This window comes from Bos javanicus, chromosome 13 (genome assembly GCF_032452875.1).
Source record: "Bos javanicus breed banteng chromosome 13, ARS-OSU_banteng_1.0, whole genome shotgun sequence".
In the NCBI taxonomy this organism is placed as follows: domain Eukaryota; kingdom Metazoa; phylum Chordata; class Mammalia; order Artiodactyla; family Bovidae; genus Bos; species Bos javanicus.
The window spans coordinates 35159465-35171880 of NC_083880.1; the positions used below are offsets into that span (position 1 = coordinate 35159465).

General features: G+C 43.9%; 1 protein-coding gene across 1 annotated transcript in view; it reads right to left on the bottom strand.

Annotated features, from left to right (window-relative positions):
• Positions 1-12210, bottom strand: part of JCAD (junctional cadherin 5 associated) — a 78516-nt gene extending 66306 nt beyond the window's left edge. The window contains exon 1 of the mRNA XM_061436241.1: positions 12097-12210. The gene's annotated coding sequence lies outside the window, so the exon portion shown is untranslated. The remainder of the gene's footprint in view (positions 1-12096) is intronic.
• Between the last annotated feature and the right edge of the window lie 206 nt (positions 12211-12416).

Genomic DNA, 12416 nt, shown 5'->3' on the forward strand with positions numbered 1-12416 from the left:
AGATGTGGGAGATGCCACCCACCGTACAGAGTTGTTACAAGGATGAGGAATGTTTGAGTGCTGTGATTATTGTGGTGATTATGGAAACCTCTAGGCTCAGATGACATTCTCAAGCTGCCACATCACGAAAATCAAGGAGTTGCTTATGCATTATTCATCACACCTTGATATGACTTTTATATAACATTCAGCCAGAATATCTTCGATCTGTTTCTTGTTTCATTTGTGATTCTGAGCCAGACCACAGGATAACTAGCTCAGCAGTTCAACAAACTGCTTTTTTTTTCCCCTCAGAAAATGAGCATCTTTTTGTGCCAAGGTCTCAGGTTCCTGAAGTACCTGGTTGAGATATGGATGGAGGAAGGCTCAGGCGGGTGTCTTGAAATTTCTCAGCTAGATTATTAAGGCTGCGTGACATGTGTGTGACAGGGATCTATTTGGAGACACTGTGGGAAGGTGAATCAAGCTCAGATTTTCCAGGGAGCAACTGTCGAATTTTAATTAGCTTTGAGTCTTTCTCTGCTGGAAATAGCAGATCCCTGAGTGCTTTTTTCAATAGCATTACGGTAATTATAACAATTCTGAAAGGAATAATTTACACATTGTATTTTTGTACACTTGGAGGAACCAGAAAGGCTGGTACATGCCTGGAGTGACTGTCAGAGAGATGTTTAAAAAATATGAATGACAATAGTGTGCACCATCTGGTTTATGGTCTCCATCAACACTCTGAGATGGTGCTGTGCAATTGAACTTCCTGGGATAATACAAGCATTCACATCCGTGTGGTCTCATATGGTGGCCATTGGCCACATGTGACCATTAAGCACTTGACATGTGGCTATTGAGACTAAGGTCTAAGTTTTTTAACTTTATTTCATTTTGACGAATTGAAATTTAAAATAGTGCCTGTGACCAGTGGCTACCATGTTGGACAGTGCAACTGTAATGCACCAATTAGAGCTCCCTGTAGCCACCCTGCCATCTGAAGAACCACTGGGGCAGAGGAGGAAACCCACGAGGTAGCCGGGGAGCTACAAAGACCATGAACTTCAGCTCAGCTGAAGCCTCTCAATTTGGTTCTCTGGTTTTTCGTTCCACAATAGATTGGAAACATCCAATTAGAGTGAGAGGAAGGCATGATGGAAAAGAAGAGTTAAAATCCTTTTCCAAAAGAGAAAAACAGTCTAGGATCACTGAACACAGGACAAGCAGCCTTTATATCTTAAAAGTATGGTATTTTGGTGCCTTGGACCATTGAAATAATGTTAAGGGTTCAGAGGTGTAAGAATGGACAGAAAGGATAAGAGCCAGCCTCATCCAGGTCTTCGTCCTTCAAAGAAAGTAAAAATATAAATGTTTGGGCACACAGGTTGGTGAGTGTTGGTTATCTGAAGAGTCCAGCTCCTGGTCACATCCCATCCCTACTTTAAGCAAAAGATGCTCTGTGATGTCCTACTGCTCTCGGGACGAAAGCCCAGATAATTGCCGTGACCCTCCAGATTGCCTGCTGGAGCTTTCCCATTGCCCTGCCTCGGTGAACCCCACTTCTCCTGGTTCTCTATTCTTCAGGTGTACTAATTCTCTGTCTCTTTCTGGAAGGTGCATGAGCCTTCCTCCAAAGGACTTGGCATGTGCTGTCCCCTGTCTCTAGAAGGATTCTTCCACCCAGCTCCACTCCTCTTCCCCTTTGGATCCCAGCTCAGATGGCCCTGCATGGAAAGCCTGCCTCACATCCATCCCTCTCTGCCCCAAGTAGACCTGATTCATGTGATTTACTCTTCCACATGAACTTCTTGGGCCGATGCCTACTTGAATATGTGTGTATTCATCAGTGAGAGCATCTGCTTTCTTCATTGGTAAAGTCAAAGAAAGCAGGGTTTGTGTTTGGCTGGATCCCTTCACCTTTGTGTCTCCAGTGCCTGGTTGATGTTCAAAAAGTGCTGAATGAGGGAATGAAAGAGTTCTGGTTTGTTTCTAAGACAATTTTCAGGATGCCAAGTGTCTTCCAATTCCTAACACTTTCACATCTTTTTATAAAGTCTGTTTAGTCTCTGAATGACTCATCTTCTCTTTACGAGCCATTTCGAAGTTTTTAGTGTCCCATAACTTTTTGTCGTGAAATCTTCAACCTTAAAATTCCACCCACCTCTCCCTTATTTGCTCCACTGGCTACAATCACCCCCAAACTTCCTGTTTCCTTTAAACCATTCGCTCTCCTGTTGGCAGGCTGGATGGTTCCTGCCATCTGTGGTTCTTTCCTCAGTAATGCAATTTTCTTGATTTTTTTTTCACTGTTTCTTTCACTTGATTGCCCTGATAGCCTTTGAACTCCTAGTTTACTTTCTCTTGGCCAGAATATCTGCATTGTCTTTTGAGATTTTTAATGTATGCTCCATGCAATTTTTTTTCCTGTCTTTTCCTCGGATTTCTTCTAAATTTGCAGTCTTTCTATTCCTATTCTTTCCCTTTTAAAGAAAAGCATTCAGAAGTGGGGAAAATGAAACCCACACTTATTTCCAACTCTTCTTACTTCTAAAACATAAAACATTACAAAAGAAAAGTCTCAGTTAATTATTTCCAAAACCTTCTGGGGATTCCCAACTTCTCGTTTTCTGTCTCATTCCATTTTTTTTTTCCAAAACAAATCATGGGTGAAAAAAAACTCCCATTAATCCTATGCCTCCTCCCTAAACTTCAATTATGCCTCAGGCTTCATTCTTTTTTTTTTTTTTTTTTTTTGAATGAGCTTTCTTCATTGCTTAAATGATTTTCCCTTTCTGGTATACCTTATTTAGTACCAAATTGTTGATATAAATTTCAACTCTCTTTGGCAAATATTTATTGAGCCCCTGTTAGGTACCAGGCACTGTCTTAGGGAAACAGTAATGAATAAATTGAAAGAAAAATCCCTCTGTTTGTGGAGATTACATTTTACACAGAGAGGTATAAAAAACATAATGACATATACAGTATAATTGGAAATAATGACAAACCCCATGAAAAACATTATATGATAAATGTTATCTATGATGAAAAAAATCTGAACTTATAACTCCTAGCCTACAGGACTGTTGTGACAATCATGGGAGCTAATGACTGTATCGAGGAGGGTTCTTTATTCTTGGTGGAAATTGGGACTGCTTTCTGAGCACAGAGTCCTGCCATAGATGTATTACAAATCTTGTCGTTATTTTTGTAACGAAAGGGAAGATTATCCACTCAGTGACTCAAGAAATTTTTATGGGCTGTCTTCTGTGGGTGACGTACTAACATCCAGGCCAGGTGCTGCCACAATGAAGAGAAAATCTGCGACACTGTGTCTTCGAGAGCAAGACTGAAGTAACAAGCTGACTCACAGCAGCCTTTGCCTGGGAAAGACAGGGGAAGCTGCTATGCTACCCTCGGGTCACTCTGGGGGCCTCATCTCTACCCAGTCCACAGTCTGTAGCCCTAGATGGCAGCGCTCTGGCTACTCTTTTGCTACAAAGTTTGTAAGTGTGTTATAAGGATTTGTTGTTGTTGTTGTTTAGCTGCTAAGTTTTGTCTGACTCTTTGAGACCCTGTGGACTGTATCCTGCCAGGCTCTTCTGCCCATGGGATTTCCCAGGCAAGAATATTGGCGTGGGATGCCATTTCCTTCTCCATGGGAGCTTCCTGACTCAGGGACTGAACCTGTGTCTCCTGCATTACAGGTGAATTCTTTACCACTGAGCCACTAGGGAAGCCCATTATAAAGATAGCAAGGCCAATAGCTCAGATTCACATACTCAGCATTGGAAGGATCTTCATATGACATCTGTCTATTTCACAGGTGAGGAAATATATAGAAAAACATATATGTAAACACAAACATATATGCATACATATCCATTCTTTGGATCCCAAACAGGCCCTTTCTCTACCTTCTTTTTTAATTTAATTTTTATTATGTAATGACCTTCTTTGTTAATTTAATTTTTTTAGTATTGGGGTATAGTTGATTTACAATGCTGTGTTAGTTTCAGGTGTATTGATTCAGTTTTATATATATATATATATATATATATATATACGTATACATATACATATATATATATATATGTATATGGTTTTTCCTGTGGTCATGTATGGATGTGAGAGTTGGACTGTGAAGAAGGCTGAGCGCTGAAGAATTGATGCTTTTGAACTGTGGTGTTGGAGAAGACTCTTGAGAGTCCCTTGGACTGCAAGGAGATCCAACCAGTCCATCCTGAAGGACATCAGCCCTGGGATTTCTTTGGAAGGAATGGTGCTAAAGCTGAAACTCCAGTACTTTGGCCACCTCACGCGAAGAGTTGACTCATTGGAAAAGACTCTGATGCTGGGAGGGATTGGGGGCAGGAGGAGAAGGGGACGTCAGAGGATGAGATGGTTGGATGGCATCACTGACTCGATGGACATGAGTCTGGGTGAACTCCGGGAATTGGTGATGGACAGGGAGGCCTGGCGTGCTGCGATTCATGGGGTCACAAAGAGTCGGACACGACTGAGCGACTGAACTCAACTGATATGTGATACATATATCTATGCACATATATGTGTATGTATAAGTAAGTAAGTGTTAGTTGCTCAGTCATGCCCGACTCTTTGCAACACCATGGACTGCAGCCCACCAGGCTCCTCTGTTCATGAGATTTTCGAGGCAAGGATATTGGAGTGGGTTGCCATTTCCTTCCCCCGGGGGTCTTCCCAACCCAGGGATTGAACCTGGGTCTCCTGAACCACAGGCAGATTCTTTACTGACTGAGCTACAAGGGAAGCCCATGTGTATATATAAAAGAATATATATATTCTTTTAGATTCTTTTCCATTATATTGTTACAAGTTACTGAGTATAGTTTCCTAGGCTATATAGTAGGTCCTTATTGACTATTTTATATATGCTGCTGTCACTTCAGTTGTGTCCGACTCTTTGCGACCCCACAGACGGCAGCCCACCAGGCTCCCCCATCCCTGGGATTCTCCAGGCAAGAACACTGGAGTGGCTTGCCATTTCCTTCTCCAATGCATGAAAGTGAAAAGTGAAAGTGAAGTCACTCAGTCGTGTCTGACACTCAGCGACCCCATGGACTACAGCCTACCAGGCTCCTCCGTCCATGGGATTTTCCAGGCAAGAGTACTGGAGTGGGGTCGTGTATATATGTTAATCCCAATCTTCTAATTTATCTAATTTATCCTACCTTTCTCCTTTGTTAACGATAAGTTTGTAATTACCTTCTGACAATACACATTCTGAGTCAACTTTTCAATTTAATTCAACCAACCTTTCCTGTTTGATTATGTGAATAATTGCTTGCAAAGCACTATAGAAGACATAAAAATGAACAAGGCCTTGTTTCCATGTTCAAGGAGTTTGCTATCTGTAACATGGGAGACTTCATTCAGTGTTAAGTGCTACATAAAGGCATGAAATGAGTACCACGGACATGCACCAAAGGAGATGAACTCTAGCTTGAATGACCTGCTGGGAACTAACCCACGTGAGGAATGAGGACTCAGAAGTGGGTTCACAGAGGCTGATCCTAGGGTGTAGGTGGGAGATAGAGTAAAGCACCTTCATGAGGGGCTTCCCAGGCCATGTGAAGGGAATTTGAACTTGATGCACTCAAAGTTTTGAGCAGAGGAGTAACTTCATCACAACTGTGCCTGAGGATTCAACTTCCAGAAGACAGAGGAGAGGCAGGTTGGTGTTTGTTCAGCTGGAAAATGGAAGCTCGGTTCTGTGATTCACCTGCCCCCGCGATAATAATAGTTCACGTTGATTGAATGAGCAGAGAGTTTTGCATACATTAACTCGCTTAATTGTCACAACAATCCTTGGAGCTTTTGTTATTTTGATTTTAGCTTGGGGGAAATGGAAGCTTTAAGAAGCTCCGTGCTAGAAAGAGGCAGATTGGAGACCCAACCAGGTCAATCCTATCCCTAAATCCAGTTTCTCAACTGGGATATTATATTGCCCTGCAAGGTCATCTCCAACTGACAATGATTTTGTGAAGGTGGGGTACAGAGGGGAAAGGTGAAAATGATTATTAGACACCCCTACTCTGTCTGGTGTTGAAAAGGATGATTCAGGGACAAAAGTTGAACTTGACTGTGCTTGTCACCAGCCTGTACTGTGGGGGATGTTTGACCCCTAAGGGACTCCTTCTGCCAATTTTCTGGCCCAATTCCTCACCTTCAGTTTGTCTATGCCGAACTCCTCAGCATAATTTTCATATCAATTTAGGAAAATTAAGAATTGGGAAAGCAAGGCTATTCTGAAATAATCCCACGTAGTATTTTCAAAGCCTAACGCCTGTGGGATAGTCATTTTATTTGTGTTACCTGTTCCTATAAATTAGCCTTGAGATTAATTGACATCACTGCTCTTGTTAAACATAAAAGATCAAAGGCTGATTTTACAATTTACGTGCAAAAATCAGAATGGTGATTTTACATCATTCCTATATCCTGAATTGGACATTAATCTTATGCTAACCTCAGCTGATAAAGAATCCACCTGCAATATGGGAGACCTGGGTTCAATCCCTGGGCTGGGAAGATCCCCTGGAGATAGGAAAGGCTACCCACTCCAGTATTCTGGCCTAGAGAATTCCATGGACTGTATAGTCCATGGGGTCGCAAAGAGTCAGACACGAGTGAGCGACTTTCAACCTTCCTAACTTAGTTGATTTCCTAGTGGCGACTTCTAGGAAGAAACACACCGCACCCCTCCCTTTAGAACAAAACATCCTATGGCACTAAGACCCCGACCTTTACTTGTGTTTCATCCCAATTCCAGAACAATAGAACCATGATTACAGAAGATGCTGTAAGGATCCTTTTTCATTTTAAAGAGATGTTTTACAACTCGGAGAGGCCACAGTTCCAGAACAATAAAACCATTAATATAGATGAGGCTTTAAACATCTTCCGTCATCTTAAAAAGATGTTCTACGACAGGAAAGGTGCATCGTGAAAAAGCAAATGCACACTAGGTAGGATTTCTGTCACTGTGAAGCCTGCAGCCACCCACAAGGTTAATCTGGATGAACACAATGACCTGTAGCACTTTTCCTCCACGTGTTAGTCCTGACTGGAGAATGAGGGCAGGTCATGTGTCCCCCCTCCTCCAACTGTCAATGGGCTTACTCTAACGAGTTTCCACAAAGATTTGTTAGATGAATACGCATACAAATTAGTCAATGATCTTATGAAGTCAGAAAACACTTCATCCAAGGAAGTGTGAAATGAAAATATCTCCTGCCATATTAATCAACAAGAAATGTCACTGGCCTTCAAATGTGCATGAGGGCTCCCAAAACTGGGATCCAGGGGATGCCACCACCCCTCGTGGTGATTGCTGAGGAGCTGGGCGAATGCAAGAAGCAAGATGAACAAAGAAGCAGGATTGGCCCCAGATAGCTGAGGTGCATAAGAAAGGAATGAATCAGTGAGCCCAGAGGCTTGCATCTTCCCACACTTAGAAGGCTAAATTCCTTAACTTGATACCTGATCTTTGATGTTCAGAGGTCCTGCTCCCTTTGTTGCAAGTTTGTTTGGAGTCTGACATCCCCTCCTGCCTCCTTGGAGCAGTTTTCTCAGAGGTACTGAGATGCTGACTCGTGGGCTCAGAATCCTAAACATTCCCACCAAATAAAATAACTGTCTACTTTCAGGTTGTGACTATATTTTTTAGTCAACAGAAGTCAATCCTGAATTCCCATTGTTTCAGAATGAAGATCAAACTCATCTGCTTTTTAATCACTTAAGGGACAATTTCTTGAAAGCTTTTTTTGTTTTTATTCTTGGCCATGCCATTTAATGAGATACGCACCCTATTCTGGCGTGCCCTCCTCCAGCCAAGGACATCATAGTCAATAGCTTCTGTCCCAAAAATATGTCAAGAGCCCTATCTTGTGATAAGAATGGCCATATTGGGAGGGGGAGGGGCTGTTGGGAAGTCAGTACAGTGTATGTGGCGCAGAATTGTTCTCTTGATTCAGGCTCAGAGCTGGAGAAGCATAGGCATCCATCATGATTTTCTAGGCTGGGTACCAAGCGCCTCCTTAACCTCACACAGCAGCCCACACATCCCTCCCTCCTGCCTTCCCTCTGCCTTCCTGTTTTTATTCCTCTGAGCAGGTGGACAGTATTCTCTGGTACCAGCCCCTCTCTTCCTAACGCCCTCGCTCCCTCTTCTGTCTCTCTTCTTTCCTTCCAGCTTCTCTCTTGTCTGTGTCCTACTTCACCTCCCGTCCTCCCTTCTGTTCCAACACCTCCCTGCTTCTGGGTTTCTCCCCACATCCTCTTTCCTCTCCTCTCTTGGCTTCACCCACTTTTCTTCTACCCAGCCCCTCAGCAGAGAAATATTTCTGTGTTTGGCATCCCTCCACCCTCTTTCTCTCTCTCACATGCACAGAAATTGCCCATTCTCTGAATATATATATATGTGTGTATATATATATATATATATATATATATATATTTTTAAGGTTGTGCTATGCAGCATGTGGGGTCTTATTTCCCCGACCAGGGATTGAACCCCAAACCCCTGCTTTGGGAGCGTGGAGTCTTAAGCACTGCACCACCAGGGAAGTCCCTTTGTGAATTTCACTGATTTTCTTGATGCTCCACTTTGACCTTCCCAGCCAGGCTGTCTGGCCTCACCTCTCATGTTGGGCTCCCCTTTACTCTCCAGGGCTGTCCCTGCCACCACACCCCAGCTTTGTACACTCAGATCTCTAGTCCTTGTCTCAAACTCAATACAGAAGAAGCCTTTGTACACTCAGATCTCTAGTCCTTGTCTCAAACTCAATACAGAAGAAGCCTCCCTATTCTCCTGCTCCCAAATAGACTCTTTCTCCCAACTTCCTTTTATAGTTCACGGTGCCACCGCATCCCCAACCTTCCAAGTTCAAAATCTGAAGTCACCTTGATTGACACCCCTGCCAGTCACAGAGTCTTGCTGATTTTTCCTTAAATATCTGCCTCGTATCTCTTCCTCTCACTCTGCCCTCCTCACCTCTGCCTTGGCTCAGACTCTCATCCCCTCAAACTTTGATGATCTTTCCGAGTACTTTGCTGCTCCATCCTCTCACCCCACAAACCAAGGAGTGGGTGGACTGCATTAAGTGGGTGGACTCCATTGCTAAGGCCAGTGCTTTGGCCTTGGCAATGTCAGTGGGGAGTGGGGAGAGAGGTGAGTGGGGAATGAGGTCAGGGACTGACTGGTGTGCAGACCAGCTGTGGCTCCGGCCCCCACCCCCTGCACAACTTGGCCCCACTGTTGATCCACCTGCAGGAAAGGGGAGGGGCTCTAGGCACAAGGCTGGGGGAAAAACCATAATCTAGTCTTCAACTATTCTGCAGATATATATTGAATCCCTACAATACAGAGATACAGTAATGGACAAGACAGAGTTCCTGTTCTCATGGAGCTTCTTTGAAACAAGAGGAGATGGATAGTAAATAAACAAAGAGGGAAAGTGATAGGAAGGGATAAATCATAGGACTTATGTAGAAAAAAAAGATGGAGTCAAATAAAGGCAAGAAAATGTGAATGGGACCAATGGCCAATAAATATGAAAAAGTACTCAATGTTATGAGAAATGGAAATCAAACCATAATGACCAACCACCTAACACCCACTAGCATGGCTATAATAAAAAAAATAGAGAAGAACAAATGTTGGCAAGGAGGTGATGAAACCCTCATCCATTGCTGATGGGAATATAAAATGGGGCAGCTGCTGTGGAAAAGAGTCTGGCAGTTCCTCCAAAAGTTAAATGTCAAGTCACCATATGACCCAGGGATTTCACTCCTACAGAGTCACTGAGAGAATTGGAAGCATGTGTTCAAACAAAAACTTGTACATGACTGTTCATAGCATCACTGCTAACAATAGTCCCAAGGTGGGGATGACCTCTAATGACCTCAAGTGATGAACAGATAGATGGACGGTTTCTATACCTTCAGTGGAATATCATTCAGCCATGAAAAGGAGGGACGTGCCAATCAGGCCACATCGTGGAAGACCCCTGAAAACATCATGCTCAATGAAAGAAACCAGACACAAAAGGCCACATATTGCAGGATCCCGTTGATACCCTGAAGCCCACAGTGACTCTGAGCAGTAGCCACCATCACCTGACCCCTCAACTCACGCCTCAGTCCAGAAACCACAGACGGCTCCTTCTGCACCACCCCTCTTGCCCTCGAACAAGCACTTCCCTGCCTGCCTCTCATTAGGGCACAAATCACTGCTCTGCCCCCTACCAGGCCCGTCTTACCCACCCCCCACCCAGCAATCCATCCTTTTCCTCCTTTGGACTCTGGATAACCCTTCCTAGCCCAGTCCAGGGACCACCTCTGATGGATGTACATCCTGATACCAGCTGGGTCCTGAGCACTGGCCCCAGACCAGGTTGGAACTCTGACTTGCACATCAGCCCTGATACATGGGCACCTAGCACCCACTCCTGCCTCAATACAGAACATGAGTGCTGTTGAGAGAGTGAGAGGAGATGCTTGCAAAGTGCTTAACTTAGTCACTGATGCATAGTGAGCTCATGGAAACAGGAGTTGTATTTTCTGACTTCAACCTCACCTGTACTTAAAGCTTGAAATTGAACACTTCATTTTGTACTATATTTGGTAATTATTTAATGGATGTAGGTGACAGTCAAAATGCATGATGAACACCAATGATGGTATTTATATGTATTGGGATAACCTCCCCACCCTGGGGTTCCCAGGTGGTGCTAGTGGTAAAGAACCCGACTGCCAGTGCAGGAGATGTAAGAGATGTGGGTTCAATCCCCGGGTATGGAAGATCCCTTGGAAGAGGGTATGGCAACCCACTCTAGTATTCTTGCCCGGAGAATCCCATGAACAGAGGAGTCTGGTGGGCTACAGTCCATGGGGTCGCACAGAGTTGGACACGACTGAAGTGACTTAGCACAGCACAGCACAACCTCCCCTCTACTCTGATGACTCTTCTAACACAGAACATAGAAAATGCATTTGGGTGAATGTTTGGTAGCCCAATGATGGATCGATTATTGATTGATTTGGTTCTGTCATCAAATAGGGTTGGGATTTTCTTCCAACTAAAACTTCAAAGGAAGCAATGATCCCTGGGGCAAAGGGGGACAGAGAGAGAGAAAAAACTGAGAGTGAGAGGGAGAGAGGGGATAGAGAAATAGAGAGAGAGATGAAGAACTGGCAAATAAACACTTAGTCCTGCCACCCTGAGCTGTACTGAAAAAGTTCACAGGCACCAATATGCACAGGAATAAAAAAAAAAAAAAAAAAAAAACTGAACAAGGAAAGATCTGGAGGAGTGGTGGCAAGTTCTTCCCCAAAGCAGCTTCTGCAAATGAACTCTTGTTTCAGAGACCACAGTTATTGGTATTCAAAGGAACAGTTCATATGTTCTACAAAGAGACGGAAGGCAAATCTTTAAGGTCCTATCACCAGAGAAAGGCATATATTTAAATTTAATATGAAAACACGAGACAGTGGACTAATGTTTCACAGCAGTTTAGAAGTAGGTTATAGACAGATAGATAATAGATAGGTGGATGATAGATGACAGGTGGGTGATAGATTGATAGGTAGATGGTAGATAGATGTAATGGTACCCACCTGCTTGAGCAGAAAGCAGCTAGGGAAAGAGAACCACTTTGGTTTCGTTCGATGAGAAGAGAAGATGAGAGAGGTCTGGGACCCACTCCGTGTGGGCTGGTCACGTGACCAGCCTCCAAACAGCTGCACCAGAGAAGAGAGAGGACCAACAGACCCTTGTTTCCTACATTTCCGACTCCCAAGCATCCAAAGCTGTTTGGGCAGCTCTACCAAGGCACAAGCATTCCTCAAACCCCAGCCCTTTCTGCATAGAGAGAGTCCCCCCTGCCATTTCTCTCCCTGAGATCCACGTTTCAGCACTTTTTTGTTCCTCTTTCAGAGAAACAGACACAAGCCCCGTTCAACAGTCAAAAGCTAGGAAGCAGCTGGCTTCTCCCAGTGCCCACTGGCACAATTTTCCCGATCGTCTTCTCAACAAAACAGTGAAAAAGGAAAGGAAGTATTTACCTGAGATCCCCACCTTCTTCGCAAAAGTCTAAAACTGAACGTTTAAAAAGCAAGCCAATACATCTTCCCAGAGTGGTGTTTAAATCCGAAATCTGCCTCTGAGAGCAGCTCTGAGTTGAGCTCTGAATAGAGGCTGTGTGTTATTTTAACCACAAGGTTTCTAGTCGGGAGGAGGAGAGATGGAAATGAGGCTGGCATGCAGAAGCACCGCCACCCCAAGTGAGACGAGCTCGCGGAGCTGATGGAAGAACCCTCAAACCAACTTTTCCTAAATGAGAGGTGAAACAACTGTGGAACATTCCAGAGGAGGAAGATAAGAC